General features: G+C 43.8%; 1 long non-coding RNA gene across 1 annotated transcript; it reads right to left on the bottom strand.

Moving 5' to 3' along the window:
- Nucleotides 1-16: 16 nt before the first annotated feature.
- On the bottom strand, nucleotides 17-4,395 carry LOC310770823. The gene is made up of 6 exons (XR_014552355.1): nucleotides 4,163-4,395; nucleotides 2,430-2,558; nucleotides 2,150-2,343; nucleotides 1,330-1,477; nucleotides 948-1,149; nucleotides 17-832 (listed from the first exon to the last, which is right to left on the bottom strand). It is a non-coding gene; the product is annotated as an uncharacterized lncRNA (long non-coding RNA).
- Between the last annotated feature and the right edge of the window lie 11,839 nt (nucleotides 4,396-16,234).

Here is a 16,234-nt window from a genome sequence, read left to right on the forward strand (position 1 = left end):
TTCATCGAGGCGGTGTCACGTCACCGACTTGAGTCGGTCTGTGTAGGAACGCTGAGGGGGGCGGTGGGGGAAGTAACCCATTCTTTCTAGGCAGCAGTTAGCATAATAGCAACTAGCCCAGCCCAGACAGACAGGATCAGCAGAAGACTTCTGCCCCAGCAGAAGTCTGTTTAGATAATATGCGTTCACTGCGGTCGATGAATCCCTGATCCTGTTTTCCTGGGCTGGGCTAGTTGCTATTATGCTAACTCTGCTGCCTAGAAAGAATGGGTGAATTCCCCCACCGTGACCCCGCCCCCCTCAGCATTCCAACACAGACTGACCTGTTCTATAGCCCTTTAAGGCACTTTAAGTGTGATTGTATCACGTTCTGTGAATTAAGCTTGACTACCTCTGTTACATCTGGCACCTTGTTCTAAGACCAGTTGGAATTTTGCACTTGAACAGCTGTAGAGGATACAGAATAGTTTTATTTTTATACATTTTTTGTATTTCATGTTGCACTTAAGACACTTTATTTTACATTTTCATGCATATTGTTGCGTAATGTTTATCAGATACAGCAATGCATCTTGGAAAGGTACGAAGTTATAGTTTACAACGTTGTCTAACAAAACTGAAATATCAGGGTACTCTGCAGCAAAACGTTGTTCTGCTGATATTTTGTCCTCCTCAGTTGAGAAGGGGTCAGTTCCAAAGCAGGAGACTCTAGTCAGTGAAGAGCCAACATCCTGCTGGTACATGTCTGCTGCTTGGGAGGCATGTGGCAACAACTCCTCTCCTAGTTTTTTTGGACATCCTCCTGCTGCCAAACGATTTGGTTTTCCTTTGCCTGTGAAGCAAAGCATAGGTCACAAAATGTCAAGCTATTGTTAAAAATCACTGTGTCAACTTTAAAATAAAAAAAAGGACTGGATTGTGTGATACATTTTTTCTATGTAACTCACCTGGGATTCTGTGTGCATTCCATGCATGTACAGCTCTTGTTATGCCAATCTTGCACAGCTCAGCAGTAAGGTTAGATGTACAATATCTTGTGACATTGTCGTCCATGAGGACTTCCTGATCCTGCAGCTGCACGAGGGCCTCCTTCACTGGGTAATTTACCCGGTTATTTATCTCCACCCACATTCGCTCTACCGTATGATTCTGTAGACAAGAAAAGGGTAGAGAAAAAAAAGTTAAGTGTTAAATAGCTATATATTCCAATAACAATCATTGCTAGAGTTTGTTATTTTGTTCAGTACCAGTACATAACATCTCCAAAGCTTAGTCTCATTTTGGGCATTAGAAGCCACATTTTGTACATTAAGGAGACCGTTACCTCACCTTTGTTGACTGAGTTTGGAGATATGGTTGCCTTTGCAAGTTGTGTCTGTGGTTAGACAGCATCTCCTGCATGTAGAGGGACAAGTAAAATTCCCGACCATGGTCCACCCTGACCTGGTCCCACATCCCATATTCAAGAACTGCTGATCTGTAAAATAGTGAAACATGACTCAATCAAATGTTGACTCATCAAATGTTAAGTCTGCAATGTAGGATAGACCAACAATATTGCAATCTACTAGTGCACTGTTTGCACAATTATTAGCCAAGTTGTATTTTTGTGACTTATTGAAAAGAAGGGTGGCTATATTGGTCACAGATTTTTTTTATTTTTTTTTTATGTCAAATGTTTATTTGGAAATGTTTAGTTGTTTGTTTATTATTCTCACTTTAACAGAAGAATAAACAGGTGAGATGGGAACATTTTTCCATTCAGTTGGATAATAGTTCTACACACTTATAGTTGCCTAATAATTGTGCACACAGTAAAACATGACAAAAAGATGTCATTAAAAACAATCACAAAAGTTGGGAAAAATGACAGAAAAAGGTCACAAAAAACTGTTTCAAAAAATCTCAAAAAACATGTTGCAAAAAAAGTCACAAAGAAAGTCAAAAAAAATAGAAGTTGTGAGAAAAGTTAGTCTTTATATTACATACAAAAGTAAAAAAAAAAATCTTTGTATGTAACTAACTTTTCCATGGACTTTTTCACAAAAAAGTATGCCTGCCTGAATTTTTGCCCTAGGGGGTACTTGGATTCAGAAATCAGAGAAAGGGGGTACTGAAGCCAAAAAAAGTTGAGAAGCACTGGACTAACCTGTAAACTTCTTCATATATCGTGAGGTTATTTTTGACAGGCATAGTTGCGTGGGCAACGACCTTACTGCTGTACCCATCTATTGCGAGAACGTGTGTCACTCCGAACATCACCAATTTTTCATTCTGGTCGATGTGGATTTTGTGTCCCATGTATGCAGCACTGTAGGGGACGGGGTTAAGGTTACGTGCGCCCTTTGGGGGAAAAGTAAGTAAAAGTTAGCTAGTAAAATACATTATACCATATACCACAACATTAAAGGCTTGCAAAAGATACTTACACGTTTGCGCATTTCGTGATAGGGACAATGAGTTGTTCTTAAAATCTTCCCCACCCGGCGTTCACCAGCAACCACTCCCATTGCAGACAGGTACCCGGTCATCATCTTTCGACCATATGTTGACCCTGTCTGATGAATCAACAGAAGTAAGCCGTGACATGTAGGTCTAGTCTTCATGGATTTATATTTCATAAAATATACGTAGTCTAGAAATAAATCAACAGAGGTGGGTAGAGCCAAAAATTGTACTCAAGTAAGTAGTGATGCACGATATATCGGCAATCATATCGGTATGGCCGATATTAGTCATTTTTTAATATATCGGTCATATCGGTATCGGTCAGATGTTGCAATGTTAATATCGGTTATCATTATCAGCCAAATTCTTCACATTGATATGAAATAATGCAGTAAATCTATGATTTATGGGCTTTTCCAAAGGCTTTGCAAATAAAGAAATGCATAACTTTTTCAAATTCAGTGTTAACATGTGTTTTTCAGTATGTACAAAATGTGATGATCATAAAAATGTGGTTTTATACAGATCATATCGACATCGGTAAATATCGGTTATCGGCCATAACAGCAATGTTAATATCGGTTATCGGCATCGGCCAAAATTTTCATATCGGTGCATCCCTACAAGTAAGAGTATTGTTACTTAAGAATAATATGACTCAAGTAGAAGTAAAAGTAGTAGTAGTAGTAAAAGTAGTCATCCAAATAATACTTGAGTTAAGTACTGAGTAACTGTTGAGTAACATCTGATTAATTTGTGCATTTAATCAGACAAAAATACAAAATAATAATCTTCAGGTACATTTTAGTACTTCCAATGAATAAAATAATAGAATAAATAAAAATGAAAAATAAATTAAATATTTACAAAATAACAAATTACAGCACAAGAAACACTGAACCGTCAGAAAACGGACATATTGCATTTACATAACCTTTTAGTACAGCAGGTGAACAGGCGGTAAGCACCTTGAAGGTGTCAGCGACCCTGGCTATGCTGAGAGGACTACGTTATCTAGTTGGCACTAAAATGCCGCTGAATAGAGAGCTCCAGGGATGACGTATTTTTGTAGGCTGAATGCGGAAGTCCCGAACTTCCTGGTTCTTCACTGTTTCTGTCTATGGGATTTTTGAATGGGTTTTTGGCGCGATGCTTCAAATAATGTCTGTGGGCAACGCAAGTTTAATCAAACGCGAACCAAGGTTCAGCGGGATAATCTTCACACATGAGGACCACTTTCATGAGTTTTGAAGCGTAACTGCGAGCCCTAGAGGTAAAAAGCTCGTGCTAAGCTAATCCAGAACTACACACAGTGTCGCATAGGCGTCCACGCATTGATTGCGAGAGAAAGAATTTCCGCGTTCACTCGTGATGACGTATAATATCCGCGTCGACATTGTAGTCTCATTTAGCCGTTTGCTAGCTAGCCACCCTTTTAAAGGCACATAAAAGCTTCAAAACTCATAAAAGTGGTCTTCATGTGTGAAGATGATGTTACTAAACACTGGTTCGCGTTTGATTAAGCCAGCGTTGCCCAGAGAGATTATTAGAAGCATCGCGCCAAAAACCCATTCAAAACTCCCATAGGCGAAAACTGTGAAGAACCAGGGGGCTGTTAGCATCGATGATTTCCGGACTCGTTCCTGGAGCTCTCTCGCCAGACTAACTCGTTACTACCCACCTCTGTACATCAAAGAACACCAAAATAACCTACCTGATTAATTGCCCTGCTGATAGCAACCTCTAATTTTGTGTCGGATACATGTCCCCTCCTGGAAATGTTGTGATGTCCACAAAATCTCCTGACACTCATTTCAGAACATCCTTGCTGCACACCTAATTGTAATAAATTCGTGGAAATGTCCGCGTGTGAGAGATTTTGAGCAATCATTTCTCTAATTAAATTTCCATAGGGCTCGAGGGACACCATCTCGTCCAGACAGTCTTCAGACTCCTGCCGCCAACCGAATCTGCTACTGTTGTGCTGAAGACGTGCTAATCGCGGAAAAAGGCTAAAATACTGCTTCCGGTCATACTGCTTCCGGTTCACCTTGTAATAATACGGATATTAAGAAATCCCCGCATTTTTGCATTTTGGATTAACATAGATTGGATTCTTCGTGTTTATCTGGGAATATAAAAATCCATAATAGGAAAACAACACAAAATCCAATTTTATGGCTATATTTTAATGGAAAACGGCTCTTGTTTGTTTGTTTAAAAATATTGAAAAAAGAAAAATGCGTGTTTTTTTGTTTTCCGATTTGCGTTTCAGAATTGGAAATAGAATGAACGGAAGGTACACGGACCCAAAATGCTTATAAAAATTGTTTTACTTGCTCAAACCAAGCGATTTGACTATACTTAGAATCAGGGGAGACAATGCAACATTTCACTCAATTTTTTTTTTTTTTTTTTCGAATTTCGAATTTCGAATTTCGAATTTCAATAATAAAAGTCGACCTTGATAATAACAACGATTATTCGAAAATTCGAAATTCGATGCCCATCCCTAATTCTTACGAGCATCACTTCTTGGTCCATTTCAGGAGCTTGCTGCTGAAAAGTTTGGTGTTGCGCATCCAAGTCTTTCCTAAAAAGTAGGCTAGTAGTAGCCTGCGTTATTACCTCGCAGGCTCGCAAGCATTGTGGACTTCCGTGGGCACTACTCTCTCTTTAAATATCTCTCTCTTTAAAACGATGTTTCTCATCTCCTCCCGATCAGAAATGTGTGCTTTTCTTTTGGCATGCCAGAGATGATGGATTATTATGATTATATCGCTTGTTCTAGCTCTTTCTAGCACACATCAGTTGACCACAAACAGGCAACATGCGTCGCAAACTGTGGTAAAAACCCTGATTGAGATGCATATTCCGAATGTGCTGTATACATGATCAAATAATCCTCCGAAAACCAGAATAATACTGGATTAACCCAGATGTCTTAATCGGAAAATGCTAAATTCTGAAAAAGGGCAAATTCGGAAAATGCAACTGCAATATGCTGTTTACATGACCCTTATCAAATTCAGAATATTGTCATTTTCCGAATAATAGTGGAATATTGTGTGCATGTAAACGTAGTCAGTGTAAACAGGGGAGAGTATGGAGAGGGAGAGGGGGCAAAACAGTTCAATTGACTTTGCATCACCAGAAAAGAGATTCCATATTCCATAGTCAACAGACCCCTGCGTTGCTGGGTGGGAAACCCTGAGGGAGGCAAACAGGAGATGGCAGGCAAGGACCACAAACAGACAGGTTCTACACTGACCAGCAGCATGGACACATGGACTGACAGACAGCATGGCCAATCTGACTGGATATTAGGGAAGGGAGGGGGCGGGATCTGGGGGGTCATAGGACCAACAGGTGAATGACATTACATGTATGTAACTCTATAAAGTTACCACAAGCGTTGAGAACGAGATTTGCCCGTCCATAGAGACCTGGGAGACAGGAAATAAGCGGTTAGTTATCCATGGGAGATGAGAGGTCAGAGAAAAAGAGAGAAGCTAGATAGTACAGGTGTGAGGAACGGACCAGAAATGGAGGAGACAGTTCAAGTGAACAGCTTGTTGTTGGCCTCTGAAACAGCTACTTACGTACGCATTCTCCGCTTGTACCACAAGATGGCGCCGACCACCAGCAGTGCCAGTAACAGCAGCAGGAGCACTGGATGACTATGGAGGCAGTGCCTGCAAGTAAAGAACAGCAGCCAATGAGACCCAAGGGCACATTTTGCCCAAAAGGGAGCCAGCCCCAGGAGTTTTTAGTAGAAATAAACATGTTTACAGCCTGGTTCAAAAGACAATTTTGGGGTGAATTTCTATGTAACTCAACCTAAATAACCGATAAAAAAATACTGTTTTGGGAGCAGTGTTACTTTACATTAGTAACTTAGTTACAGTTACTAGTTACTGCTCTGAAAAGTAACTCAGTTACTTTAAGTTACTCGTTACTTTCCAGGTAACTAGTTACTAGGAAAGTTACTTTTGAGTTACTTTTTTTTAACTCAATTCTCTTAGTAATGCAGACACATTATTTTGGGGTTGCTGTAGCACAGTGTGGGACAACACAACTGTCAAATTTGATCATTGTACCCATTATCACTATGACGAAAAGTAGTGGAACAAGAAAACACAACATTTAGGCATTGAGGCATATTTATTATTGCCTTCAAAAAGTAGCCAGTACACTTTTGGCAGTGTATAATTAACAATTGTATAAGTAGTAGTCTATAATATCCTGGCTGCTGAACAACATAAACACTGTGGGTAACAGCGGAGTGACACTCAGCAGCAGAGCCCAGCGCTGCCTGCAGATAGGGACAGAGCAGAGCCCCAAAGCAGCCGCTCGTCGCGGCTGCCTTTAATAGCAGTTCATCTCCAAAAGGCAGCAGACTTGCAGGCATTTTTTTTGCCATTTCATGACAACGCAAAACACACCGTGAACACCCTCCAACGCGAGGGGAATCTGTGAGTGAGAGACGAGTGCTGTGCTTGCCTGGGTGCAGCAGGGCACTGGTGACAGACAGCCTGAGAGAAGCGAGGAGGAGAGGGCTCCATGCTGCTGACTCGCAGAGCTGTGTGAAGTGAACACCGCTACCGTACACAACACAGCTCGCGCAAAATGACCCATTTCACTATCAGAATTTGGTCCAGTAACATTAGAAAGTATAGAAGTGCCGCACGATTAGCCTACTTCCTCATCAGACCGCCGTCAGACTCCAGGCATTTTCCTCTCTACCCTCGCTGCTGTAGGTCCCGCACAGAATTGTGAAGTAAGAGTAACGAGCCTGTTTAAACCGCAATAATTGTAAGTACGTTACGTTACTGATGAAGTAATTTGTTACAGTACTCGTTACCGCAAAAAGTAACTTAGTTACTGTAACGCGTTACTTAATAACGCGTTAGTCCCAACACTGTTTGGGAGTGATTGACAGGTGGCCTGTCCAGTGATCGCGCAGCTCGCCGATCACGGACCAATAGCAGCCGGCTCTGTGGGAAAACCCTGATCTCGCGTGAGCTGTGTGAGATTGACTGGTTGAAGCTACAATTGTTGAGCAAAGTCTTAAGGATCAGTTTATGCAGAAATGGCAAAGTGAGCTCAGAAGCATGAAATCATGTGACTTGTACGTAGAATTAAAAAAATAACTCAAACTGGAAAATTATCTGCTGTATGTAAACCAAAGGCATAGACATGCAATCTGTAACTTCAGGGTTAATAACACCAGAATCCCCAAGGTTGTTGGTAGATATAAAGGACTGCATAGAAGTATGAGGATCTGTAACCTCTGTAGTGACAACTGTGTGGGAGACGAGTATCATGTTTTGTTTGAATGCAAGAATGCAATTATTTTGAATTTCAGAGAGTTATATTTACCCAGATATTATTTAACTTGTCCATCTATGTTTAAACTGATCTTACTACTACAATCAGACAGACAAAAAGTAATGTGTAAATTAGGTGCTTTTTTGAAGAATGTCCTGCCTCTGTTCAAATGACATATGCAGCCATGCCTTGTGCCATTGTAGCCTATTGTTTTTGTATGTTTTGTTTGTGCTCCATACCATGTGATCATGGTCAATGAGTCACATTAAATAAATGAAATGAAAGAGGAGAAAAGATAAACACAGGGAAAGTGTTAACATCCATGTCCCAAATCATGTTTTCAAACCCTATAACAGATCCCAGACACAAGCGTGGAGAGAACTCAACTGTTTTTGAGGCCGGAGACGGCGATGACGGGATCGGAGCCGTCCAGACGAACGCTACCGATGACCGAGAGTTTAGCGTCGGCCCAGTACAGACGCTCGTTGAAGTAATCCACTGCCAGACCTGTAGAGACAGAATGCAAAAAGAGCTTGCAGATAACGATATAAGATGTCATATACTGTAATGCTATGCTACAAGCTACAATGCTAATGCCATACTGTCTGACCGCCTGCCCCGCCGCAAACACTTTATAGCAGTGGTGACCAATTTGGGGCCCGCAGGCCAAACTTGGCTCTGTTTGTTTTGGCCCGCCACGGATTTGGGGGGAAAAATGCAAAAAAAAATATATATATATATAAATGCTGAGCAGCGGGATATATGCCACAACACACGCTGCTCGAGTGCTATATTGCTTTTATAAAACGGTTTCCAAGTATGATAATATAATAATAATAATAATAATACTGTAGCGACCCAGAGTTTGACATGTCGGTGGCGATTACGACGTTACGTGAAGGCAGTGGACCAGCCAGTGTGTAGGGGACTTCCGGTCTCGGGTGGGGAGCCAGTCTGAAGATACGAGGAAGCCGACTGGACGTGTGTGTAGCTAGGAGCTGTGTGTGTGTAGCTAGGGGCTATGAGTGTGAACCGTGAATAAAGACTGTACCAAGTATTGCCTCTTCTCCTCCTCACTTAACAGTCCCGGGAGCGGGCTGTTACAATACTATAAGTCCGACTGGCATGGCATTCTGATAGAGTCAGTTGAAACACTACTGTAAGGCGGGACCGCAAGAACGTGCGGGTGATTTGATTGGATCGTTCTGGAGACTGAAGTTGACATTGGCCAATCCTGGCGCTTGCTGAGAAGCTGAGTGCTTTCTGCAAAGCCCGACACCAACTAACGTTACGGGGTTAAATGCGGGGTTAACAGCCTTTTTTTTGCAAAGAAGACATTAGCCCGCGTCTATTCTTGTACAAAACATAATTTTCTGCGAAGTATTAGTAAAGTTATAAGCGAAGATCGATTCACAAGGATCTGACAGCTGTCTCCGCCATTTGTTTTTTTTGAGGTAACCAAAGGCTTTTAGTAAGAGAGTTGCCATGGCAACCAATAACCCATGGCCATGGGTTATTGGAGTGGGTTATTGGATTTATACAATGGCTGTGAACCAAACAGATTGCTTGATTTGAGAGAGCCGTTTTATAATTAAGCAATATAGCATGAGAGCCAGTGTGTTGTGGCAAATATAATGTCTCTCCCTCTCTCAGACTGATGACATCACTGATGACATCATCACTGATGACATCACTGATGACATGAGAAATTATTATTATTATCACTTCGAAACACAGTGCAAAACTTGTCATCTCAAGACAAAAATAAATTAACAATAACCGTATACGATTATAGCAGCAGCCAATGACAGTGAGTGCAGTACAGAGTCCAGGTCTGTCTGTCTCTCAGGTGTAATAATCCCACAATGATCACGGCTTTAACAAGCATCACAGGCTGTGTAAACAGTGTAAAGTGGGCTCTAAAGCTTCTGGCATACTCTTCGCGCACGCGCTGGAGGCGGGGCTCCGAGGAGGGCGCGCACACTCTGCGCGGGCCAAAACAGAACATACTCAGTGCGCAGCTCGCTCCTCCCACCCCCCTCCTCCTGTGGAAGCTCCAGGGGAAAATGGTGGCGATTAGTGCCAGGCAGTCTGAATGAAATTGAATGTAACGTTCCCAATTCTATGTATTAAATTCTAAAAAACGACCCTCAACATTTGGGAAGGCTAAGCCACACAACTAGTTTGTTATAATCGAACATCATGCTTCAAAGGCGACTTTACGATGATGAGGACGGTGAGGACTCAATCACAGCAGATATCCACTGATAGCTGGGGACCAGCCTGGAGCCTGTGAGTGTGGTGGTCTGTCCTGGGGACCAGCTTGGAGCCTGTGAGTGTGGTGGTCTGTCCTGGGGACCAGCCTGGAGCCTGTGAGTGTGGTGGTGGTCTGTCCTGGGGACCAGCCTGGAGCCTGTGTGAGTGGTCTGTCCTGGGGACCAGCCTGGAGCCTGTGAGTGTGGTGGTGGTCTGTCCTGGGGACCAGCCTGGAGACTGTGAGTGCGGTGGTGGTCTGTCCTGGGGACCAGCCTGGAGCCTGTGAGTGCGGTGGTGGTCTGTCCTGGGGACCAGCCTGGAGCCTGTGAGTGCGGTGGTGGTCTGTCCTGGGGACCAGCCTGGAGCCTGTGAGTGTGGTGGTGGTCTGTCCTGGGGACCAGCCTGGAGCCTGTGAGTGTGGTGGTGGTCTGTCCTGGGGACCAGCCTGGAGCCTGTGAGTGTGGTGGTGGTCTGTCCTGGGGACCAGCCTGGAGCCTGTGAGTGTGGTGGTGGTCTGTCCTGGGGACCAGCCTGGAGCCTGTGAGTGTGGTGGTGGTCTGTCCTGGGGACCAGCCTGGAGCCTGTGAGTGTGGTGGTGGTCTGTCCTGGGGACCAGCCTGGAGCCTGTGAGTGTGGTGGTGGTCTGTCCTGGGGACCAGCCTGGAGCCTGTGAGTGTGGTGGCTGAGAGGAGAATGTTGTCCAAACTGCTGACCATCATGGACAACGCCTCTCATCCACTCCATCACACTCTGGCCAGGAGCACGTTCAGCACCAGGCTCATTCTGCCCCGGTGCACCACAGGAGGTCCTTCCTGCCCACAGCCATCAGACTCTGCAATGCCTCCCTGAGCTAACCACCCCCACCACCCCACACGGACTGGCTCACCTATTACTTATTAGTATTATATTATTCACTTGTGTATAACTATGTCCATACTGTATATAATTGTGTAATATGTAAATCTGTTGCATAAATGTGTATTTATTACATAATATGTAAATTTGTTACATAAATATGTATTTGTCAGATACATTTATGGATGTATAATTCAGCTAAATGCTATTCATACTTTATTTCTTACTTCTATTCTTATTTTATTGCTTGTGTGCTGTATTGCTGCTGTAACAAAAGAAGTTCCCCTCGGGAATTAATCAAAGTACCTACCTAGCTTACAATTAGGACACTATCATAGCTGCGTAGTGATATAGCAAAGGACAGTTCCCTGTCCATTATATAGGGCATCTGCAGGTCAATACCCTTTTAGCACCTTGAATTGGATTTAAGACCACTTGAACAGCAAAATATAGAAAGCGGCTTATTTTCCTTATACATGTTCTGAAACTATGAATGGGCACAATATGAAACATTGAAAAATCAATAAGCGATTTCCACTGCGTTTCTTTAAGCAGATGTGATGCTGCTCAGTCACACCTTTTGATGAAACTACATAACTCTGCTTTAACCACAATCACAGAATGTCCAGAATCTGTCAAAACCACTGCCTACTGTTATAGTTGCATTACGAGGAAACTCCAGTGATAATAAACCTGCATTAAACATTGGTTAAAAAAAAGGGGGGGGTGCATTTATTAAATGTATGTAAGAAACTAACTACCGTAAATTCCGGACTATAAGCCGCACCGGTGTATAAGCCGCACCTGCAAAGTTGACTATTTTTTTCTTATATAAGCCGCACCGGACTATAAGCCGGTATTTTTTTTAATTTATTTTTTGTGTTTTAATGTTTAATTACCGTATGTATGTTTGAGGAAGCTCCCATTTATTAACATTTCAACAAAACAACATAACACAACACCACCTGTGTTGTTTTTTACAGTGCACACAGTGTCATACAGTGTCATACAGTGTCATACAGTGTCATACAGTGTGGTGAAAAGAGGGCAAGAGAGGAAATTAAAACAGAAGTGGATTTATAGTTAGAAAGAGTGCTAAAAAAGAGATTTTTTTTTTTTTTTTTTTTTTTTTTTAAATCCATAGATAAGCCGCACCGTTATATAAGCCGCAGGGGCCAAAAAAGGCCAAAAAACGGGAAAAAAGGTGCGGCTTATAGTCCGGAATTTACGGTAATACTTTTTTTTATATATAATTTAAAGCATTTTCAGACTTTTATGGACAGAGCAAGTCCAAGCAAACTCACCTCAAAGAACTTCATACCAGGCTTCACAATCTCCGCTATGGCAGCTGCTGAGGTACACATGGAGTCCAACTGCTCCTCAGTCAGAGAAGGCACACCTAGACGAGAAGATAGACATTTAGTTAAAGTCCAGGGTGCATACAGTCAATACACACACACACACACACACAAACATACAAGAACATATACCCAACCCGCACACAACATAAATATGTCTAGGTATGTGTATGTGTGTGTGTGTGTGTGTGTGTGTGTGTGTGTGTGTGTGTGTATGTGTGTGTGTGTGTGTGAGAGAGAGTGAGTGTGTGTGTGTGAGAGAGTGTGTGTCTGAGTATTTTCTCACAGCAGCGTTTGTCAGCAGCCTTCATCGTGGCGCTCTCCAGCTCCTTCTCCATCTTCTTGATCTTCTCTCTAAGATCCGCCTCCAAACGTGCCTTTAGCTCCTACCCTTCAGACACCTTCTTCTCCAGTGCTTTATTTGCTGCAAGGCCAGTGACATCATCAATCATGTATATAATCATGTTTTCAAACTAAAGGCCAGATACCTGGTTTTAAGAGTCCGATAAAACTGCCGGTAACTTTCAACAGAATCATCTGATCTTTGATAGATTTGCTGAATGGGTTGGTGGTGCATATTTTGCATGTATGGTAAATGGTAAATGGCCTGCATTTATATAGCGCTTTTATCCAAAGCGCTTTACAATCAGTAGGTACATTCACCCATTCACACACCGATGGTGGCAGGGTGCCACGCAGCGTGCTGGCACACCATCAGGAGCAATTTGGGGTTCAGTATCTTGCCCAAGGACACTTCGACATGCAGACTGGAGGAGCCGGGAATCGAACCACCGACCTCTTTCATCCAAAGCGATTAGTGACGACCCGCTCTACCTCCTGAGCTACAGCCGCCCCGTATGCTACATTGTTCTGAATGAAAACAAATCACTGGTGGTTTAGAGGTGGAATATTATTCAAATCTAAAATAAAATTGCAAACCAAAGAGTGAGTCTTACCCTCCCCAGTGTCTTTGACCAGTTTGCTGAGCTCCTCCACTGCTCTGCTCAGCTCTTGGTTCTGGGTCTCGCAGTCTGCCGATGCCTCCTACAGGGGGAAACAGAGACATCAGATACTGGCTGCCCCCTACAGGGGGAAACAGAGACATCAGATACTGGCTGCCTCCTACAGGGGGAAACAGAGACATCAGATACAGTCTGCCGCTGCCTCCTACAGGGGGAAACAGAGACATCAGATACAGTCTGCCGCTGCCTCCTACAGGGGGAAACAGAGACATCAGATACAGTCTGCCGCTGCCTCCTACAGGGGGAAACAGAGACATCAGATACAGTCTGCCGCTGCCTCCTACAGGGGGAAACAGAGACAGTCTGCCGCTGCCTCCTACAGGGGGAAACAGAGACAGTCTGCCGCTGCCTCCTACAGGGGGAAACAGAGACATCAGATACTGGCTGCCTCCTACAGGGGGAAACAGAGACATCAGATACAGTCTGCCGCTGCCTCCTACAGGGGGAAACAGAGACATCAGATACAGTCTGCCGCTGCCTCCTACAGGGGGAAACAGAGACATCAGATACAGTCTGCCGCTGCCTCCTACAGGGGGAAACAGAGACATCAGATACTGGCTGCCTCCTACAGGGGGAAACAGAGACATCAGATACAGTCTGCCGCTGCCTCCTACAGGGGGAAACAGAGACATCAGATACTGGCTGCCTCCTACAGGGGGAAACAGAGACATCAGATACAGTCTGCCGCTGCCTCCTACAGGGGGAAACAGAGACATCAGATACTGGCTGCCTCCTACAGGGGGAAACAGAGACATCAGATACAGTCTGCCGCTGCCTCCTACAGGGGGAAACAGAGACAGTCTGCCGCTGCCTCCTACAGGGGGAAACAGAGACAGTCTGCCGCTGCCTCCTACAGGGGGAAACAGAGACAGTCTGCCACTGCCTCCTACAGGGGGAAACAGAGACATCACATACTGGTTGTGGTCTTGTTCAGATTAATCTGTAATCCATGAACCTTCCATCCTCTGTGATTGACTCTCCCTATGTCTCGTCATAGACGCATGTTCAATGGGATCAGCGTGGGGTAAATCCTCCCGTTCTTCCAATGCAGCAGAGTTAGCATTTAGCTGCTAGCCCAGCCCAGGCAGGACTGGGCTAGCAGCTAGCAGGGCTATCATAACCCTGGTTATTCTGATCAAGTTCGACCAAGCTGGAGGTAACACAGGCACTCGAACCTGCGACCATCGTGTTGGTAGGCAGGGAATCTATGCGGGGAGGGGGATTGTGTTCCGAGTGTGTTTGTTTGTGTATGTCAGGGGTGTCCAAACTTTTTTGAATGCAGGCCAGATTAGATCATGTGAAAATGCCAGGGGTGCCAGGTGCTTCTCGCATCATATGGGTTAGAAAAAATAATAATAAAAAAATCACATACAAAAGTATTTTGTTTACCATCTGAAAACATTAGTTCTGCATGTGCTGTTCCTACTTGGTGCTTGTACAAACTGTATGATAATGCTGTTGTCATCGTTAGGTGAAGGGAGAAAATGCAAATCGAACTTGCTTGATTAAACAATACTGTGTGGAGGGCCACATATAGTCTATATAAAGACAAGCCAAGGGCCACTTAAAATCAACATCTTGTTATCAAGTAACTCAGAGACTAGCAGCAGCTGACAGATCTAACGCTAACCGGAAAGTTAGTAACCAACTACCAGTTACTGCGCTAGCAACAGTTGTTTGTTAATGTTATCACGTTTAGTTACAGATAGGTGCCTATAGCTCATTCAGTAACGTTAGCGTCGCCGCTAGTGAAACACCAGTAGACTTTTTCTCTCCATCAAATAACGTTATTCTGCTGACATGCATCTTTATGGTGGAAATGACAATTAGTGACATGTGGTCGTGGAAAAAGCGTCAATACCCCCCCGCGCTGTCGGGGGGGAAAATACACCGAAAATAACAACGTTAACATTACTGCAGCTAACAAACTCTGCGGTTGCGGCGATACTCCTGTACTTGTTTAATTGTTGTTATTGAGTCTATTTCTGCAATAACTGCACTTTATGGCTGTTTAAACTAGACAAACGCTGACATGACTCCTCGAGACGATCAGGCAAGGAGGCGGCCATTACTGTTTTGTTAGTGCAGTGCTAGTGGCGTTCCTGATTGGCCAACTTGCGCTGTCAATCACAGCGCAGTCGCTGATTGGCTCTTCCGCTCTTCCGCTTCTGCTAAACCCCCCCACTGGCTTTCAAGATTCAAGATTCAAGATTCAAGATTTTTATTGTCACTCCGTAGTACAAGTATCACATGTGAAATTCTTGTGCTGTAGGCTCCGTTACAACATAGTGCAAAAAAATAAAGATAGAAGATATATAAATAAAAAACAAGAGGCAACGGGCAATAGAGCAGTAAGACACGCCACAGACAGTGGCGTATTCACTGCCCATAGTGCAAATGGCATGAACATACTTTAAACATAATTAAACATAATAACATTCTGTTAGGTGCAAATAGCGTATACCTAATTAAACATACTATTGAACATTAGTCATACATAATGGTGGCATCTATAGTGCGGTACAGTACGGCTACTACACTATTTGTATATGTTAAGGAGTCTCGTGGCCTGTGAGAAGAAACTGTTCCTCAAGCGATTTGTGCGTGCTCTTGGGACCCTGTATCTCCTCCCTGAGGGTAACAGGGAGAACAGACTGTTGTGGGGGTGGTTTGTGTCTTTGATGATCTTCAGGGACCTCCTGAGGCACCGCTGGTTGTACAGATCTTGCAGTTCTGGCAACTCACATCCTGTTACGTGCTGGGCCGCGCGCCTCACCCTTCTTAGCGCCCTGCGGTCCATGGTGGTGCAGTTCCCGTACCAGGTGGTGAAGCAGCCAGTCAGCAGGCTTTCAATGGTGCCTCTGTAGAAGTCCCTGAGGATTAGCCCAAATTTCTTCAGGCGCCTGAGTCCGTGTAGTCGCTGTTGGGCCTTTTTGACAACAGTGGCGGTGTGGTTGGCCCATG

Source organism: Poromitra crassiceps (assembly GCF_964638095.1).
Source record: "Poromitra crassiceps genome assembly, contig: HAP1_SCAFFOLD_238, whole genome shotgun sequence".
Lineage (NCBI taxonomy): Eukaryota > Metazoa > Chordata > Actinopteri > Beryciformes > Melamphaidae > Poromitra > Poromitra crassiceps.